The sequence below is a fragment of the Phascolarctos cinereus genome, unplaced genomic scaffold, assembly GCF_003287225.1.
Source record: "Phascolarctos cinereus isolate Bilbo 61053 unplaced genomic scaffold, phaCin_HiC Scaffold_726;HRSCAF=1367, whole genome shotgun sequence".
In the NCBI taxonomy this organism is placed as follows: Eukaryota; Metazoa; Chordata; class Mammalia; order Diprotodontia; family Phascolarctidae; genus Phascolarctos; species Phascolarctos cinereus.
In genome coordinates, this window is record NW_027556098.1 from 65,674,906 (window position 1) to 65,694,995 (window position 20,090).

At 37.5% G+C, this 20,090-nt stretch overlaps 1 protein-coding gene across 1 annotated transcript in view; it reads left to right on the forward strand.

Moving 5' to 3' along the window:
• Window positions 1-20,090, forward strand: part of CFAP47 (cilia and flagella associated protein 47) — an 890,592-nt gene that overhangs the window by 287,036 nt on the left and 583,466 nt on the right.

A 20,090-nucleotide genomic window follows, 5' to 3' on the forward strand; every position in this document is an offset into this window, starting at 1 on the left:
ACATACATATTATGAAGTTAATTTCTCAAGTTCACCCATTAATTGTCTGGTTATGGTATTAGTAGTGGTTGTAAGTGAGTGTGGTGTGGTGGGGAAGCAGAGAGTTAAACTTTATTTTTAAAGTGGTTCTGACTTTTTTTTTTTCCTGAGGCAATCAGGGTTAAGTGACTTGCGCAGGGTCACACAGCTAGTAAGTATCAAGTGTCTGAGTTTGGATTTGGACTCAGGTGGCCAGAGCTTTTGTCCACTATGCTGGTTTTGACATGTTATAGTCATGAAATTCATTTAGTTCATAAAGGGACTGATTTAATAAATAGACAGGAAGGCCTAACATTTTCGGAGTCTTCCAGGCAGTTGCCTAGTCCCCAAAGATTTTGTCCAAATCCTAGTACAGAAAAGTAAACATTGTAACAATGGTGATTTGCCTGGCTGGCCTTTACAGATATTAATTTGCTGATATTATATGAAAATTCACAAGAAAGATTATTTCTGGATAGAGCGATCAGTAGAAGCTTCTTGGGTAAGGCGGCCTTTGAATATAATCAAATTCTAGCACTTGTGTGAACTAGCAGCTTATTCTGATAGGAAATACTTATAGGGAGGAAAAAAAAAAGATTTTTCCCATGGATTCAGTTATTATCTCTATGTGGGTAGCTCTCAAATCTATTTATCCAACTCTAACCTCTCTCCTGACCTCTTTCATCACCAACTGATTCTTGGATATTTTAAGCTGGGTATTTCAGACATCTCAAGGGAGCTAAGTGGTGTAGTGGATAGCATGGGCCTAGAGTCAGGAAGACTCATCTTCCTTGGTTCAAATCCAGCCTCAGACAATTACCAGCTGTGTGACCTTGGGCAAGTCACTTTACCCTGTTTGCCTCAGTTTCTTATCCGTGAAATGAGCTGGAAAAGGAACTGGCAAACCACGCCAGTGTCTCTGTCAAGAAAACTCCAAATGGAGTGATGAAGAGCCATGTGTGACTGAAAAGGACTGAACAACAATGAATAGTCCTCTCAAACTCAACATGTACCAAAACAGAATGTTATCTTTTCCTATAAACCCTGCCTTCTTCCCACCCTCCCAGTTTTGTTAAGGGTACCATGATCCTTTCAGTCACTCAGGCTTGCAACCTGAGTGTTACCCTTGACTTCTCATTCAAATTTCAACTCACAAATCCAATTTGTTTCAAACTCATGTTGTTTCTTCCTTCTCAACATCTCTTTTATATGTCCTCTTCTCTTCCCTTACACAGCTGTCACCCTGGTGTGGGCTTTCATCACTTCATGCATAGACTATTGCAATAGCTTCCACCTGATCTCTCTACCACAAGACCCACCCCATTCTACTCCATCCTCCATTCAGCTGCCAAAGTAATCTTCCTAAAATCCAGCTCTAACCATGTCATTAATATTCAATAAACTCCAGTTGTCTCTTCCTGTTTGGAAGTCCCCTCCTGCCTTCCCAGTCTTTTTACACCTTTCTACACTAGCCATCCCCCTGCCCCAACCCATATTCTGTGATCCAGTGACATCGGTTTCTTTGCTATCCCTTGAACATAATACCCCATCCTACCCAATGCCTTTTCACTAGCTGCTGGGGATTCCTGGAATGATCTCTCTCCTCAGCCTCTACTTTCTGACTTCCCTGCCTCCCTTTAAGACCCAGCTCAAACACTACCTACTAAAGAGGTCTTTTTACATTTTCCCTGCTGCTTTTGACTTCCCTTTGGGATTTCCTCCCATTTATATTGTATTTATTTTGTATATACATGGTTGTTTGTGTATTATTTACCCCCTTAGAATGGGATGTCCTTGAAGGCAGTAACCATATTTTTGCCTCTTTTTATCCCCTAAACTTATTGCAGTGTCTGGCACATGGTGATTTAGGAAATGCTTGTTGAATACTTATCAGTATTGAATTATATCTTATTAGGTCAAACGCAGAGCTCTAGCTATTTGTTGGAACTATTTGTTGGAACCTCACTTTGTCATCCAGTGCATTGGCTTTCCCTTAAAACTTTGTGTCATGTTCAACTATGATAAGCATGCCATCTTGTGTTTTTATTCAGTTTATTGATAACAATAAAAACAATAATACTAAAACACTGAGCCTAGTACAGAAGCCTTAGGTACTCTAATGGAGACCTACAAAGTTGACATTCAGCCATTAACGACTATTTTTGCACTCATTCATTCAACCAGTTCAGCATCCATCTGATTGTTCTATAGTCTAGTCTACTTCCTTTCATCTCCATAGGAATTGTAGATGAGTTGTATTATCAAATTCTTTGCTAACATCTAGGTAAACTCTCTATGACATTTTCTTCATATGTGCCCCATTTGGGGCAAGGGCCAGTTTTACCTTCCTTCATATCCCCATTTCTTAGCACAGTGTGCAGTACGTCGTAGGTATCCAATAAATGTTTTGTGCCTCGACTTGAATGTCAGAAAAGGAAATAAGGTTAATTTTGGTGTGTGTTTTGTTGTTGTTGTTGTTCAGTCATGTCTGACTCTCCATGATCCTATTTGGGGTTTTCTTGGCAAAGATACCGGAGGGGTTTGCTATTTCCTTCTCTAGCTCATTTTACTTACAGATTAAGGAACTGAGGCAAACAGGATTAAATGACTTGCCCAGTATCACATAGCTATTAAGTATATAAGGCCAGATTTGAATTTATGAATTTGTGTTTTCCTGATTCCAAGCCCAGTGCTCCATCCACTGCAGATGAAGTAAGTATAATAATGGTTTTTTTCTTACATGTTCACCAATCTTTTCTCAAGAAATGAAATGAAATTAATCTTCTCTCTTCCCTTTCGAAAACCAAATCATTTGTCATTCTCCGGTCTTTTGTGTTACCTTTCCATTTCTCTATCATCTTTAAGATAGCACTGATTGTGGTCCAGCAATCTCCACTAGTTCTTTCAGCTGTTTAGGATTTTGTTTATTTGGCCTGACAACTTGATTTTATTAATCAATTAACAAATATTTATTAAGCACTTACTACATACTAGGCATTATAGTAAGCTCTAAGGATAAGAAGAAAGGCAAAAACCATACTCTGCTTCCAAGGAGCTCACTTTCTAATGAAACAGTCTATGCAAGCAACCAAGTACATATGGATGTATACAATGTAAATGGGAGATAATTTAAAGGGAAGGTTTTAACAGTAGGGAGTGGGGTGGGGGGATGGGAGGTAGTATTAAAAGGTTCTCTTACACAAAGTGGGATTTAAGCTTAGTCTTGAAGGAAGCCAGGAGGCAGATGTGAGGAGGGAGGAAATCCTGGGCATGGGGGACAGTCAGTAAAAATGCAGAGCAGGGAAATGGAATGTCTTCATGGGAGACAGAGTTGAAATAAAACATATGGAGGAAGATGTCTGAGTGGATGTGAGATGAGAAGTAGGGAAGAAAAGGAAGCTGATGGCAAATAGTTCTGATTTTTTTCCCATAAAGTATGAGATGAAGTTCTTAGCTAGGAGGGTAAGCATTGGTTTGAAGAGACATGAGAAGATTTTGATAAAGTTCGCTCAGAAATCCTCTTACTATCTTCCTCATTCTCTTAGGTATCAACTCCCTATTAGGCATTTTATGTTTTTTTTTGTTCTGTCGTTTCCATTTCAACAATCATTCTCTATTTAGCAATCAATCAATAAACATTCATTAAGTGCTTGCTATTTGCCAGGAACTGTGCTAAGCACTGGAATACAAAAAGAGGCAAAAGACAGTCCCAAAGTTGTCTTGACTTATGTCTTGCCAATGGACTCAGATGACTCTGGAGGAGAGAGTGAGGCTAATAGCCTTACACAGCTCTGCCTCATATAAATCCAATTCACTTGCAAGTCAAGACATTGCCTTCCTGATGTCATTGGTTCTCTTTGAAAATGCAGTGAAATACAACACCAAAAAACAGTCCGTGCTCTCAAGGAGCTCATAAACTACCAGGGGCAGACAAAATACAAACAGAAACTAAGAAATGTGGGGTGGGGGATGGAAACGGTACCTGGTAAGAGGCATTATAAAATTCAGAAGAGTGCAGCTGGGTGGAAAATGATGAGATAGCTTCCCTGGTTAACCTCCTAATATGGAGGATCTGGGCAGAACTGTCTAGTGCCCACCTTCACCTTCTCCAATCAGAGGGAGTAGGGTGGTCCCAGGGTCAGCGGCTTCTGAGGAGGTATGAACTGCATAGTTGATGTGATCTTGCAGAATGATGAGTTTCTAGAAATTTTGATGAAGTTCAGGAGTACAGTTATGTGGGAAATTGAAAGATAGCTGCCCTGGGTGCCCTTCTTAAATGGAGGATCTGGGAGTTTTTGGACTCCTGACACCACAAATGCTAAGAACTTTGAGTGGTTAAACATAAAATCTTTTGAAAATGTTATATTAATGCAAAGGGTTCATTTTATCGAACTTTTATCAAGATAAAGGACTAGTTGGACCTACTGATTACAGTCTAGGGAAGCAAGTTTCAAGTCAAGACTCAGGCTAAGGACTGATCTATCACCTATTTGGTGGTCAGGAGCATGGAGGAGAGTAGACCAGGAAAAGTTATAGACCAGATGAAATTGTAAGCCTATTAGACAATAGTGATCAGCAATAAAACAATAGGAATGAGTAAGGCAGTGACCTACAGGTTCTGGTGCTGGTGAGGAACCCCAGTCTAATGAATACTTTTCTCAGCTCTTCAACTCTGTCCCTCCAGAAAGAAAACCATTTGCCCTTTCAAATCCTTCACTTCTTTCTTTACCCCTATCTGAGTCAAAAGGAGAAATCCGGGTAGAGGGGAGAAAAGCCAATTTTATCTCCAGGAGAGTCTTGCAACTAGCTCTGGGGTGAGTTATTCTCTGATTGTTTACTTTCAGGGTTTGTGCTATTAAAATGTTGTTGTAAAAATTTTTGTAATGTGTGTGTGTGTATGTTGCCTGTGTAGATTATGGGTCCATCTACTTGGCTTGTCTAAATGTGACTCACTCAGAATTTTTAATAGATATCTCAGGAATCTTGCCAACCGTGATTCCTGCCAACAGGGGAGTAGGAGAAAGGGCAAGCCTAGCCACTCAGCTCTGCTCAGAGAAGGGCTAGCTGACAAGAATTAAATCTGTAGTTAGTCTAAAGGAAATGATTTTTTGGGAGGCTACTCAGAATGCTTTCCTGGTTCTGTCTCATTGTCCCTTAAAGAGAATGGCAAACTTCAAACTTCCAAACTTCACCTTCTTTTTTTTTTTTTTTACCAAATGCTAGTTACACACAAGAGGATCATGAAGACTACTGAATAAATCTATTTATCCAAGCAGATAACAACAGAAATAAGATAATTTATGTGGATCAGATAATACACAGACCATACACAGAATGAATGGTGAGGTGGGGTAAAAGCGGGAAGAAGGGAAAGAGGAGAGGAGAGAGGAGAGGAGAAAGACAGAGAAGCTGGAAATAAGGGATAACTCAAGGCACCAGCTTTATCCTATATTTCAGCTTTTGAGATTCTTCTCTCCCTAGAGTCTGGGACCAGATGTTTCTTCTCTCAAAGCAGGAAGAAGAAGGTTTCTGCCCATCCAAGTTCTTATGCCAACTCCTCACAGAGCTTCGGTTCATTATTCTCTCCACTAATGAGGAGAATGCTATGCAAATTTTAAAGTTTTGAACCTAAGATTACCCTTGGTAGCCAATGGGTCAGGGCTGGAGCCTGAGTGAGAGAGTGACAATGTAACTTATTAGGATTATGATAAAGATGCCTGGAACTATAAACAGAGAGACTCGTGTAATCTGCATGCCTGAAGCTTATGGAATAGTGCAGCTGCCATTTTTGTCTAAGGTCAATTTGGGGTGGCAGGCTTCTCTTTGGACTGCCTAGTCTAATAAAGTAGGTTTGCTTTAGCTATGCTTCAGCTTTGGCCAGCTTTCGCTGCTTGAGCTCAAGGACTCAGATCACGTAGAAGTGAAGTTCAGGAAGTCTTTTGCTGATAAGGTGTCCCTGCTTGGAGCTGAGTGGCTCCTGGTCTTGTTATGCATTCTTTCTGGTAGCAACATAAATACATCATTTATTCATTTAACAAACATTAATTTCATGCCTGTTTTAGTCAAAGCATTTTTCCCATAGATTGTGGAGTAGACCGGTACTGTCAAACTCAAATAGAAGGGGATCCCTGTTGATGGTATATTGACTTAGAAAATCACAAATTAACATTGGCTATTGTTACATAAACCAACATACAGAAGTGGAAAAACTCAAAACATTTTCAGGACTTTTGGGCCCTCATGGTTCTGTCCTGGGCCCTCTTCTCTTCTCCCTCTTGTGATCTCAGAGTATTTAATTAGCATCTCTACACTGATGAGTCTCAAGGCTACTTTTCCTGCACCAGTCTCTCTGCTGACCTTCAGTTTTGCATCTCAACTGCCTTTTAGACATTTTGGACTGGATGCCCAGTAGAAATACCTTAAACTCAATTTATCCAAAATATTAATTAATTAATTAATTAATTAATTTAATTAATTAATACCTGTTCCTACCTCCCATTCCCCCTAACCTCTCTTCATCTTACCTACTATTGTAGAGGGCTTCCAGTCCCTCAGGCTCTCAAATTAGGAGTCATCCTGTATGAGTCTCCTCTCCACCTCCCTCATATCAAGGCCTATTGATCTCACCTTTGCAACAACTCTTAAAATAGACCCCCTTCTTTCTTCTCACACTGTTATCACTGTAGTTCAGCTCCTTATCACCTTATTCCTTGATCACTGCAATAGCCTACTGGTGGGAGAATCTGCCTCAAGTCTATCCCCTGTCCAATCCATCCTCCATTCAGTCATTAAAATGATTTTTCTAAAATGCAGGTCTGCTCATATCAAACCTGTACTCAATAAACTGTAGTGGTTTTTATTGCCTCCAGGAATAAATACAAAATGCTCTGGCCCCCCACCTTTCTAATCTTTTTACATCTGACTTGCCCAGATATACTCTTTGATCCAGTGATGCTGGCCTCCTGGCTGTTCCACAAATAAGATACTCTATCTCTCAGCTCTGGACATTCTCCCTGGCTATCCCCCATGCTTGGAATGCGTCTCCCTCCTGCACTCTGACTACTGACCTCCCTAACTTCCTTTACATCCGAACTAAAATCTCATCTTCTCATAGGAAGTCTTCCCCAGCTCCTCTTAACTCCAGTGCCTTCCCTCTGTTATTTATTTCCTATTCATCTTATATATGCTTGCTTTGTGCATATTTGTTTACACATTGTCTCCTCCATTAGATTGTAAGATCCTTGGGGACAGGGGCTATCTTTTGCCTCTTTTTGTATCTACAGCACGTAAGACAATGCCTGGCATGCTGTAGGCACTTAATCTTTATTGGTTGCTTGATTGATGTGAAAAGGCCTAGGATAGCCTAGCTTCCCTGACAAACACACCAACAAAAATTTAAAAGAACATCAGCTCAAGCAATGGTCCATAAGACCACAGGTAAATATTAGTAAACTCTTCTCTCTAGCACAGGATGTCATACTTGCAGATACTTTGAGGTGCACCAAGGGCACCTAAACCATCTTGATCTGGTAAATGGATTCTGAAGCCATTAGGATTTCAACCTGGTCTGTAAGAGCTGCTGTGGAGAATGGAGGCACTCCCTGGTTGTCCATGGAACAAGAAGATAAGGGAAACTAGTCCATGCATACCTCTGGAAACTTCAGTGTTCCTGAAGCCAACTATTCCATTGAAACCACAGTGGGAGACAGACAGGGCAAGGTGACTTGGACATGAGGGAGAGGGAAAAGGCATGTTTCAACCCCCACGTAGTCCATGCCAAGAACCCTCCTAAGGCCTAAGACCAGTTTGACCTCTGACATCTGGTTCAGAATTATTAAAGCTACAACAGATTGAGCCAAATTTCAGTTGATGATTGAACAAGAAGAAAGAAACAGAGAGAGGAGATCAAGGTCAATATGCATGTTGGGGTACCAGGAGATGGAGGCAGAAGACAAGAAATACAGAAGAAGGTGGGGCCTGGCTCCAGTTACCCCATCCCAGTAGCAGTATCATCCAGATTTCAGAGGGACAGGACTAGGCAGGTCCTACCTTGCCCCATCTAAGAGTGTAAGAAGAGTTAGAACAAAATCCTAATTCAACAGTTGAAGTTTGAGATATGAGTAAACATAAGAAATCTCTGAATTCCATGAAATAATGCTCTGAGTTAAAAGAAGTCCAGGAGGTAAACTCAGATAAAGAGAATAACTCCAAGACAAATGCAAATGTAATTTCATTGAAAAGAATGATGGCCACAAGAGCTCCTTCAAGAATGAATAGGAAAAAGGAAACAGGAAATTAAAAAAAAAAGAAATGAAAACCTTTGAAGAAAAACATTTGTAGAATAGGTAGCAATGGAAAATATGACTCCCTGAAGAAAAAATGGAGTAAATAAACTCAGTCATTTAGTAAGAAAACAAGAAATATTTGAACAAGTCAAAAGGCTTGAAACTTGGGGAAAATGTAAGGTATCTGCTATTAGACATGTGACACTGAAAACAATTCATGGGGAGCCAATTTAAGAATCTTAGGATATTTTGAACATCATGACTGACTAAAAAATCTGGATACCTACCTCTTCTTTTTTTGTTTTGTTTTCATTCATTTTAAAATCTTAATTAATTTATTTTGATTTATCAACAATCACTTCCATAAGCTTTTGAGTTTTAAATTTTTCTCCTCCTCTTTCCCCACCTCCCTCCCTAAGATGGAACGAAACATGATATAGGCTATATGTACACATTCCTATTAAACATATTTTCACATTAGGGATGTTATAAGTAAGAATTAGAACAATAGGAGGAACCACTAGAAAGAGGAAACAAAACACAACAGAAAAAAAATAGTAAATAGTATGCTTCGATCTGCATTCAAACTCCATAGTTCTTTTTTTGGATGTGGATAGCATTTTCCATCATGGGGTCTTTGGAGATGTCTTAGATCTTTGTATTCCTGGGAAGGGTTAAGTCTATCAATATTAGTCATTGCACAATGTGGCTGTTACTGTGTACAATGGTTCTGCTCACTTCACTCAGCATCAAATCATATAAGTCTTTCCAGATTTTTCTGATGTCTGCCTGTTCATCGTTTCTTATAGCACAATAGTATTCCATTAAATTCATATACCCAACTTGCTCAGCCATTCCCCAATTGATGGGCATCCTCTCAATTTCCAATTCTTTGCCACCACAAAAAGAGCTGCTATAAATATTTTTGTACATGTGGGTCCTTTTCCCATTTGTATGATGTCTTTGGGATACAGCTCTAGAAGTGCTATTGCTGGGTCAAAGGGTATGCACATTTTTATAGTCCTTTGGGCATAGTTCCAAATTTTTCTCCAAAATGGTTGGATCATTTCACAACTCCACCAACAATGCATTAGTGTTCCAATTTTCCCACATCTTCAACATTTATCATTTTCTTGTTTTGTCATGTTGGCCAATCTGACAGGTGTGATGTGGTACCTCAGAGTTGTTTTGATTTGCATTTCTCTAATCAATAGTGATTTAGAACATTTTTTCATATGACTATAGATGGTTTTAATTTCTTCATCTGAGAACTACCTGTTCTTATCCTTTGACCATACCTACCTTATTTTCAAAAACATACAACAAAACTTTGCAGATCTGTCAGAACAGAGGAGGAATCAGGATTGTGGGAAGATGGTAGACTATAAGGACCTAAAGGAGCTTTCCATTATCTCCTATACCCTGGTAAAGCTCTAAAAAGTACAATAAGAGGAACAATGAAAAATAAAACCAAAGAGAATCAAAACTGTTAACATTTCTTTCAGTCCAGGAGTACACAAAAGCCTCTGGAAGCCATGAGTGGAGATAAGCCAAGGTAAGTGGGATATAAAAACGTGTTTGTCCCATAAAAACCAGATTGGGCCAGAGCAGATCCCAGATCAAGGTGACGTGGCAGAACCTCAGTCACTGCAGGAAGACAGAACCAGGACAGAATAGCACCTCGTTTGGACCAAGTCTGCCCCAACTTTCAGCTAATCTGGGCCTGCACCACAACAGGAAATAAGGCCAGACAATTCCTGTAGAATGGAGAGGGCTAATGTTAGTTACCACAGTCAGGACTAATCAGGGCCTGCCCACAGAATCCAGAAGTGTAGAAGTATAATTTGATCCAAGCACAGCACCCCAATTCAGAAACTGAGGATAAAAATATGAGTTAAAAAGAAAATACTAAACATAATAAAGAAATACCTTGTGTTGAGAGTTGACCAAGGGGTAAACCCAGAAGAAAAAACTCCAAATAAGATCAAATGACATACCATATGTTAAATTCTTTGCATATATTAAAGCACTATATAAATGCTAATATTATTAATAATAACAATATTAACTGAAAATATTAACAATAAAAAAGGGTTGGATACCATATTTCAAGAAATTACAAATCTTTTTGAAGAAGAGGGTAAAGTGAAAATAGAAGATGTTGGTAATCTCTAGAAACTCCAAAATGAAAACTCCTCAGAATACCATAGTAAAAATTCTAAGCTTTCAGGTCAAAAAAAAAAAATACTTCAAGCAGCCATAAAGAAAAAAGTTCAAGTACAAAGTATTGTCCAAAAGCAGCAGCTGTTCTATAGGGAGGAGATGTTGAATATGATATTCCAAAAGGTAAAAGATAAAAATTTATAACAAAGAAAAACTTTTCCGGTAAAATTGAATACTATCCTACAGAGGAAAGAATTGACTTTTAGTAAAATAAGGGATTTTCAATTATTTCTGATGAAAAGGCCAGAGGTGAGTAGACACTTTGGAATGGAAATGCAAGAGACAAGAGAAGCATAGAAAGGTACAGACATTTCATGAATTTGAAGGACTATGTGAGGAAGAACTACTTGTATACTTAATTAGAGAGAAGAAAAAAAGTGTGCTCTCTGGACTTTATTGTCTTTAAGATCAAAGAGAAAATTAAGAGAGTAAAGGGCTAAGGTTAGGGATGTTTTTTTCTTATTTTGATTATTTTAGGACTAGGGGACTATACTTTGGAGGAAATGTGAATAAAACAGGGAACTCACAATATCACATATTAGGAATGCAAGAGATAAAGAGTATCCAAACATGGAGGAAGGGATGGAGGAAACAGGTGTCCCACGAAACTCATTTTCATTTGATTTCATCTTACCTTCATGTCCTAGAAAATTGTTCTTTGAGAAATCTCATGATGCTGCAATGCTGAATCAGACTTGGTACTTACATCTCATTAGTGCCCTCTGATCTGCTGAGGAGAGCAGAGCTATCTGCTCCAAAATTTCCATTTAAGGAGGGGAACTAGGAATGTCTCTTCCCCATATCCTACCAACTGCATCACTTTTGAATTTCTCCATCATGTCCCCACCCCTACTCAGAGCCCCTTTTCATCTTTCTTTTGTGTGTTGTCTTCTCTTCTCCCATTAGATAGTAAGGTCCTTGAAGACAAGGATTGTTTTTCCCTTTTCTTTTTCTTTGTATCCCTAGCACTTAGTACAGTGATTGGCATACAGTAGGTGCTCAGAAAATGTTTATTGACTTACATATTTGGAAAGAGGAAGATTGCACACACTCATATAACATACAGACAGCTTGATGTAGAAGTGAATTAATTTTAGCAGATACAAATAGGGGCCAAAAGAGTGAAATGAGGATAGAGTAGCATCCAGCTTGGTCCCAGGGATTTAAAAGGGACAATAGGAAAGATGAAAGAAGAGTCAAGTAAAATAAACTATAAGGGTTTGGGGAAGGATTGGAAGGATTGATGGAACCTGAAGGGGAGATTAAAAGGAAAGAAGAAAGAGTAAAAAAAAAAAACCTGTGATCAGGGGCTGAATAAGGGAAAGAGAAAGACAGTAGACTGGAAACAGACTGCTTCATTTACTGATCGTGTTATTCTAACTCCCACACTTATTGTTTGTAAATGGAGAACAAAGATAGGACAAAATATGAGAGGACAGATTATAAGGAAAAGTATAATTAATAGTCACAACCACGAACATGAATAGGAGGAACTCAGCCATAAAACAGAAAAAGATAATGTTTTAGAAAGCAAAATTCAACAATACATTATTTACAAGTAACCAACTTGGAACATAAAGTTTCACGTGGAATTAAAATGAGGGGCTGGAGTGGAACTTTTATGACTAATATGCATATAAATCATAATGAAGCAATATTAAATATAGCTATGGTCAAAAAAAAAGGTAAGCAGGGAAACAATATTATGTTTAAAGAAACCACAGCTAAAGAATTAATGCATGCATTGAAAATGATGGAATTTAAGTACTAAAAGTAATATTAAATGAATTTCAGGGAGAAATAGTAAAACTATCAAAGTAGAGGGACCTTAATGTACCTCTTTCAGACAGATATATCTAACAAAAAGATAAGCAAGAAATAGTTAGGGACCTCAATAGAACTTTAGAGAAATTAGAGATGAGAAATGTCTGGCAATTACTGAATGAGAATATAAATGAATTTATATATTTCTTAGCCGTCTAAGTACCTCTATAAAAAGCTGACTGTGTTAGGAAATAAAAAACACTTACCTAAAATATGAAAAAAAGCAGAAATACTAAGCATATCATTTGTTGATCCCAATAAAATAATAGTTATATGCAATAAAGAGCTTTAGAAGAATAAAAAAAATCAATCAGAGACTGAATAACTTATTGCTAAAAGTCTGGTGAATCGAAGAACAAATTATATAGAAATGGAATGGTTTATAATATCGCATTTTAGGATTAGGTCGATGCCAAATAAGGCTTTTGATTCCTCTATTGTGCTGCAAAGGGATCCATGAGAATGCAGACTCTGTCTCAGTAGCAGCAGCAACAGAGAAAATGAACCATGTTGTGATGATACCTCATTAGGCATTGGGACTATGGATCAAAGAGAAAAATAATGGTGGATTCTATATTAAGTAGATAAAAATGTTGTCATTATGGAGTCTAGGAGAACTGATTGACACTGATTATACAAGGAAATGGTGAAAACTCGGAATCTACCATTGCATATTGCAAAAAAGTTAGCATCTAGTAGATCTAGAAAGCATGACCAAGTGGCTAAAACTATATACCAGGAACTTACTCTCCAATAGAAATGTCACCAAAGAAAATCTCAACCCTGAGGCAAAACACCAAAATTAATGGGTTGCCGCTAACATAAGCAGAAAAATGCATATTTTAAAATAATGCCATCATCAAAAAGAAAGAACAAATCAGCAAATTGGACATAAATCTAAAAATAAGTAGAACCACAAATATAAACCTCCAAAATTAACAACAGAATTAAAATTCTGAAAATCAAAGGAGACAAAATTGAAACCAAAGGAGGGGGGAACATTGAATTGATGAATAAAACTAGGAGGTTGCTTTTAAAAAAGAAGAATATAGATAACTAGCTTATCTGCTTTTTAAAAATAGATGAAAAGCAAATTGTTATAAAAGAGTTTAAAACAATTGAAGTGAAATTTAAAAAAAATCAGAAACTATTTTTCTCAATTACATGCCAACAAAAATGAGAGCTTAAATGGGAAGGATGAATACTTTAAAAAATATGAAGTACTCTGGTTAAAAGAAATATTTTAAATAACCTAATATCAGAAAAAGAAATTGGAACAAAAAATCAAATCCCAAAGGGAGGAGGGGGAATCTAGGACCAGAAGGATATATAAGTGAATTCCCTCAAATATTCAAAGAACAATGAATTCCAATAATACATACCTGTTTACAAAAATAAAAAAGACCCTTCCAAGCTCTTTTCTTTGATAACAATATAGTCTTGATATCTTCCCAAGGAGGGACTAAGCAGGGAGAGAAAACTATAGAACAAAACTCTAGTGAACATTGTTCATGAATTTGTGATACAATAGTAACAAATAGGCTTATACACCCATTTAAGGATTATACAGCATTTCAAGGTTAGATTTATACCTGAAATGCAGTGTTGGATTAAACTAAGGAAAACTACAAACATAGTCAACCATAATTGATAAAAATAATTTTAAAAAACCACATGATTATATCAATATCTGTTGGAAAGTCTTTTGACAGCATTCAAAATCCATTTCTATTGCAAAATCATAGAGATAACTTTTTTTTTCCTTTAACTAGCACCTTTCTAAAACCAAAGTAAAAATTACATAAAGAAAGGTTAGAGGAATATCCAATAAGATTAGATTTAAAACAAGGGTGCAATTATTACTTCTAATATTTAACATAGTGCTAAAATGTAAGTTATAGCAATGATAAGGAAAAAGAAATTGAGGGAATAAACATAGACAAAGAGGAAACACAACTTACTTTTTGCAGATGATATGATTCTTTATTTGGAAATCACAGAGTAAAAACATTCAGCATAGCTATACAATATGTAAAGTACCAGAGAGTTTATGTACTAAGACTAATACCATATAGGAACTATAAGAATGCTCCTAAAAACATTGTTTACAGAAATAAAGACAGAACTAAATAATTAGCCATCAATTGCTCATGGGGCTTGAATTTGTAGTATGGGAATTCTCATTTGTTTTTGAATAAAGGAGAGTGAGTTCCTGGTATATGATTTTAGCTACTTGGTCATGCCTTTCTAGGTATTTCCTAGTTGCTTTTTGCAATGTGCAATGGTAGATACCCAATTCCTACCATTTCATTATATAATCAGTGTCAGTCAGTTCTCCTAGACTCCACAATGATAACATTTTTGTAATTTATAGCAGCATTGACCCAATCCTGAAATGTTATCATAAATCCTTCTATTTCTATAAGCAAATTTTAATGACTCAACCATTTGTTGGATGCATCTTTGTAGATATATTTTTGGTTCAAACCAAGTGGATGTCATCCATATAAATAAGGCTTTTGATTCTCTATTGTGCTGCAAAGGGATCCATGAGAATGCAGACTCTGTCTCAGTAGCAGCAGCAATAGAGAAAGTGAACCATGTTGGTGATGATACCTCAGTAGGCATTGGGACTATGGATCAAAGGAGAAAATAATGGTGGATTCTATATTAAGTAGATATGATAGAAGACCAAATTATAACTGACCTCATACTTGTTAATTTATAAATCAAATGATCTGTGATCCATCACATCCTGATAACATCAACCTGCATTAAGAGATGAGGGCCTCAAGAATTATGTGCATTACCATGTGAGAAAGAGGAAAATATGGACTCATAGGCTAAATCTCTGCTGAAACAAATGGGTGAAGGAAAAGCATACAGGAAGAAAATATTTTCCATGCAGAGTGAAGTTGATTTTCTTTGAAATGGATTTAGAGTTTATTAAAAAAAAAAGCAACCACGTATGAATCATGACTAAACATGTTATTCAAGTCCTTGAATATGGCATGCTGGTTAGTGGGAATTTTTAATTAAAATTGATCAGGCAGAAAGGTTCTGTAAACCATTTCATCACTGTTATATAAAATGGAGATGAACTCCAACGTACATTTTAAGTACGCACTCTTGGTATTCTAAAGGGGTAAAAGTAGACTCATGTAAAAATAAATGCATTATCTAGCTTATTAAAATGGTGTTTGAAATAAGTTGCCATTTTGTTATGTAGCAGCATAGTTTTACAATAAGTAGGAGAGCAACAGACAAAAGTTCATCTAACTCCTCTCTCCCTTTTAAAAAATGATTGTTTTCTATTTCATTACTTTGGTGAGCCCATGATTTCTCTGGGGTAAGAATTCCCTCACCCAGGGCAGATTATATCATATCCATGCCTTCTTATGCTGTGTACTTCTCCAAAGAAGATTGCCTATATGTTGAAGCCTTTCCTCAAGTTCTTTTTAATATTTTGTGGATTCTAAATCAGGTTGTCCAGGTGACCTTATCTTCCTTTTCCTTCCCAATCCCTTGCAAACTGATTTCCAACTCCAGCACTCAACAAAACCGTTTTCTCCGAGGTTATGAATGATCTCTTCACAGTTAAAGTCATTAATCCTTATCTCAGTCTGCATTCTACTTGACTTTTCTGTAGTTTTTTACACTATTAACCACCCCCTCCTAAACTTTCTCACTTCCCTTGGATTCCTCCTAGCTATCACTCTTTCTTAGTCTCTTTTGCTGTATTATTGTCTTCTGCCAACTATGTGTGGGAGCCCATTAGTGCTGCATCTTGAAGCTTCTCTCTCTATAATGTCTCCCTTGGTGATCTTTTAGCTCTTAAATGTTTATTTTTCATTTCTTTGCAGATTAATTATAATCTATCTAGTCTTGATCACTATCCTGAACTTTAGTACAGTATTATTAGCAGACAGCCAAATTGTTTTAACCCAAGTGTAGCCTAGGCATTTCGTACTCAACATGTCCAAAACATTACTCATGATATAATAACGATAACAATAATAATTTAGCCAGCGTATATATGCATACACACACATATATACATATACACACACATCCATATGCACATACACACATATATAGCACTTATTATGTGCCAGGCACTGTATTAATGTGATTTACAAATCAGCATCTCATAATAACCTTGGGACTATTGTTGTCCTTATATTATAGTTGAGGAAACTGGGGTAAACAGAACTTAAATGATTTGCCCAAGGTGACACAGCTAGTAAGGCCAGATTTGAACTCAGGTCTTTCTGACTCTAGACCCAACCCTCAATTCACTATGCCTCCTAGCTGCCCCCATGTCCATCCTCCAAATTTCCATTTCTGTTAATGGCACCACAGTCTTTTCAGCTGTCCAGATTAATTCCAGATAGTTCCTTCTATCTTCATAATGTTTCCTACATCTGATTCTTTCTCTTCACTCATATAGCCTTTATCTTAGTACAATTTAGGTGTGTAGAGTGTTTGCCATATAATTGGGTTAATTCCCTTTACTAGGAATTCAGGAATTTTTAGTCTCACAAAGAGACAAACTACTGTGATATTTAAGCAGGGGGAAAGGACTTTAGGTGTAATAATTCTGAAACAAGAAATCTGTGATTTCTTGGGGAAAAGAAATAGTTGTTTGGAAAGAAAGGAGATGATGGACCTCTGCTCAGTGAGCTCTGTGTAATTAATTATGATTAATAATTAATACTAATTATTATTTTTAAAGATATTGTCTTATGTTCATTCCTTAAAATAGCAGAGAAAGTGATTCACATGGACATTTGCTCCTTGCCTAGAAAGTAAGCTCTTTGTCACTGCCAGGCTAGGTTACATTGAACATGGAGTTGTTGTCATCGCTTTGTGATACCTTTTTGGGATTTTTTGGCAAAGAGAGTTTGTTGTTTCCTTCTCCAGGTCATTTTACAGATGAGGAAACTCAGGCAAACAGGGTTAAGTGACTTGCCCAGGGTCACACAGCTAGGAAGTGTCTGATGCCAGATTTGAAATCAGGGAGGTAAGTCTTCCTGACTGTAGGCCTGGCACCCTGTGCACTGTGCCACCTAGCTGCCCCGATTGAACATGGAAGCCTCTTGCAAAATTTGAGCCTCCGGTTTGAAAAGGAAAAGAAAAGGTAGAGTTAAGGACCAAAAGGAAGGTTTCCACCCTGGGCTCTAAAGTGTGAGGAGAAATGTATGGCCTTGGACAAATCTGCTCCTGCCCAAATTCCCAAACAAACAAACAAAAAACCCCCAGCAAATCCTCAGGCAACTTTATGCTTCATAGTAGCACCTGATGGTTATGCTAGTCTAAGCAAGAGGTGGCCTAGATTGGTATTTGGTTTTCCTGCTTCCAGGTCCTTCCTTCTGCCGTCTCTCTTAAAAAGGGTGCAATACTAATATTCCCGAAATATGAATCTGACCATTCCAACTTCCCCACTAGAGATTCAATGGCTCCCCATTGCCTTTGGGATAAAATATAAATCCTCTGACTGTTATTTAAAGTCCTACACAATCTGGCTTCCACTGAAATTTCTGATATTATTTCTTGTTACTCTCCTTCACATGGTCTTTATTCCAGCTCCACTGACCTGCTACTGTTCCTCTCTGATGGCATTGCATCTTTCTTAACTCTGTGACCCAAAGAGAGGTTGGAATGACCATTTTCTCTCTTGAAACTGGAATCCAGAAGAGCCCCCCAAAATGAGAAGGTCTCCTCTCATATGATTGGCCCTTTGAGCCAAGCATTACATATTTAACCCTTTGGTAAATCTAGTATTAATGTAGTATCTTTTCTGGGAGATATTTATTTCTAAGATATAGTAAGGACACAGTACAAACATTTCTTCCCATACCTAGGAGTCATACTCTCCCCACTTCCAAACTTAACTTATTCCATATATATCACTGGACCCACCAAGTCCAAGTTTTCAGAAAAGGGGAAGAGAACAGAGTCAGCAAACAATAGGCTACTGAAATTGATTTTGATTCCTGAGAAAATTCTAGCCTGGATAAACCAAGAGAAGATTAGTGAACAAAACCTGTATATAACCAAACAGTGATGTAATCCCAGAGAAATTTCTGTGCTAGTTAACCTTAGAAGTATATAACTAAATCATTATAAAGAGTGTATCTTAAGTATGTGGCTACAACAATAATGCCTATATATTTATCTTTATACTAAAATGGTAAAATAATAGACATCAAATTGAGATGTCAAAGGGCAAATTGAGACATCATTGGAAGAATAAAATTAGGACATCATAAAATTAGGACATAATGACCTGTAAAAATGCAATCCTCCATGAATCAGCCTCTAGAGGATTTTGTTGTGCTATACCTGAATCAAGAGGCTTATAAATCACTGTGAATTTTGTATCTCGAGGTCTCAGACCACTTTGTTTCCATTAATAAAGGTTGGTTTCTTTCTTTGCCCAGGAAGCTAGGTGGCGCAATAGATAGAGTGCTTGGCCTGGAGTCAGGAAGACTCATCTTTGTGAATTCAAATCTGGCCTCAGACACTTACTGACTGTGTGACCCTGAGCAAGTCATTTAACCCCTATTTGCCTCAGTTTTCTCATCTATAAAATGAACTGGAGAAGGAAATGGCAAATCATTCCAGTATCTTTACCAAGAAAATCCCAGAGTCGGACATGACTGAAACAATTGAAGAAAAACACATGATAGAAATGCCAAGCAGATGAATCCTTCCTTTAGTGTATGCTTGGCTGGATTTGGGGAGTCATTCTTGAGGAATGTTCCTTGCTGTCCTTGGCATCGACAACTGGGAAGTAAGGTTCCTTACAAATACCTTGAAACAATTGCTAGATTGTTTCATTCAGTCATTAGATTGTGAGATCCTCATTAGGTTGTGAGTCCTTGAGGGCAAGGACTATCTTTTACCACTTTTTGTGTCCTTAGAACTTAGCACAGTGAATGGTGCATGGCAGAACCTTAATACATACTTATTGACTGAGCAACCTAGTGATTGAAACTAATTTGAAACTAATCCAAACTAGTACATTTGAAGAAGCTTCATTCTCTTTATCTAGAATGAAAAAAAAATGAAAAAAGCCACATAATGAGGTCTGTTTCCCAAGACCATAATGGTTTCAGAAAGAAGAAGGCCCTAAGACTTCTCCCCTTATAGCATGGTCTCTTTCCAGATGCTATGAGCAAAGAAGTTACTGAATGAAGTAAAAAGAATGATAAATATCGGTTATCTGCAAGTTTGATGGGCATATAGATAGCACAGGGTCAAGCATAGATCCCTAGAGAATCTCCACTGGATATCTCCTGTGACATTCCCATTGAGCCATTAATAACTAATCTTTGTATATGGCCATCCACTCAGTTATGAATCCATCTTACTGCATTTCCACTTAATTCACATCTCTCTATGTTTTCTACATCAATAGTATGAGATTTGTTAACAGAAGCATACCAACAGCATTTCTATCATATGTCATGTCCAACTCTGGGATTTTCTTGGTAAAGATACTGGAATGGTTTGCCATTTCCTTCTCCAGTTCATTTTATGGATGACAAAACTGAGGTGAAAAGGCTTATGTGACTTGTACGGTGTCATATAGCTAATAGATGTCTGAGGCCAGATTTGCATTCACAAAGATGAGTCTTCCTAACTCCAGGCCAAGCATTCTATCTATTGCACCACCTAGCTTCCCTGGGCAAAGAAAGAAACCAACCTTTAGTAAGGAAAACAAACGTGGAGTCT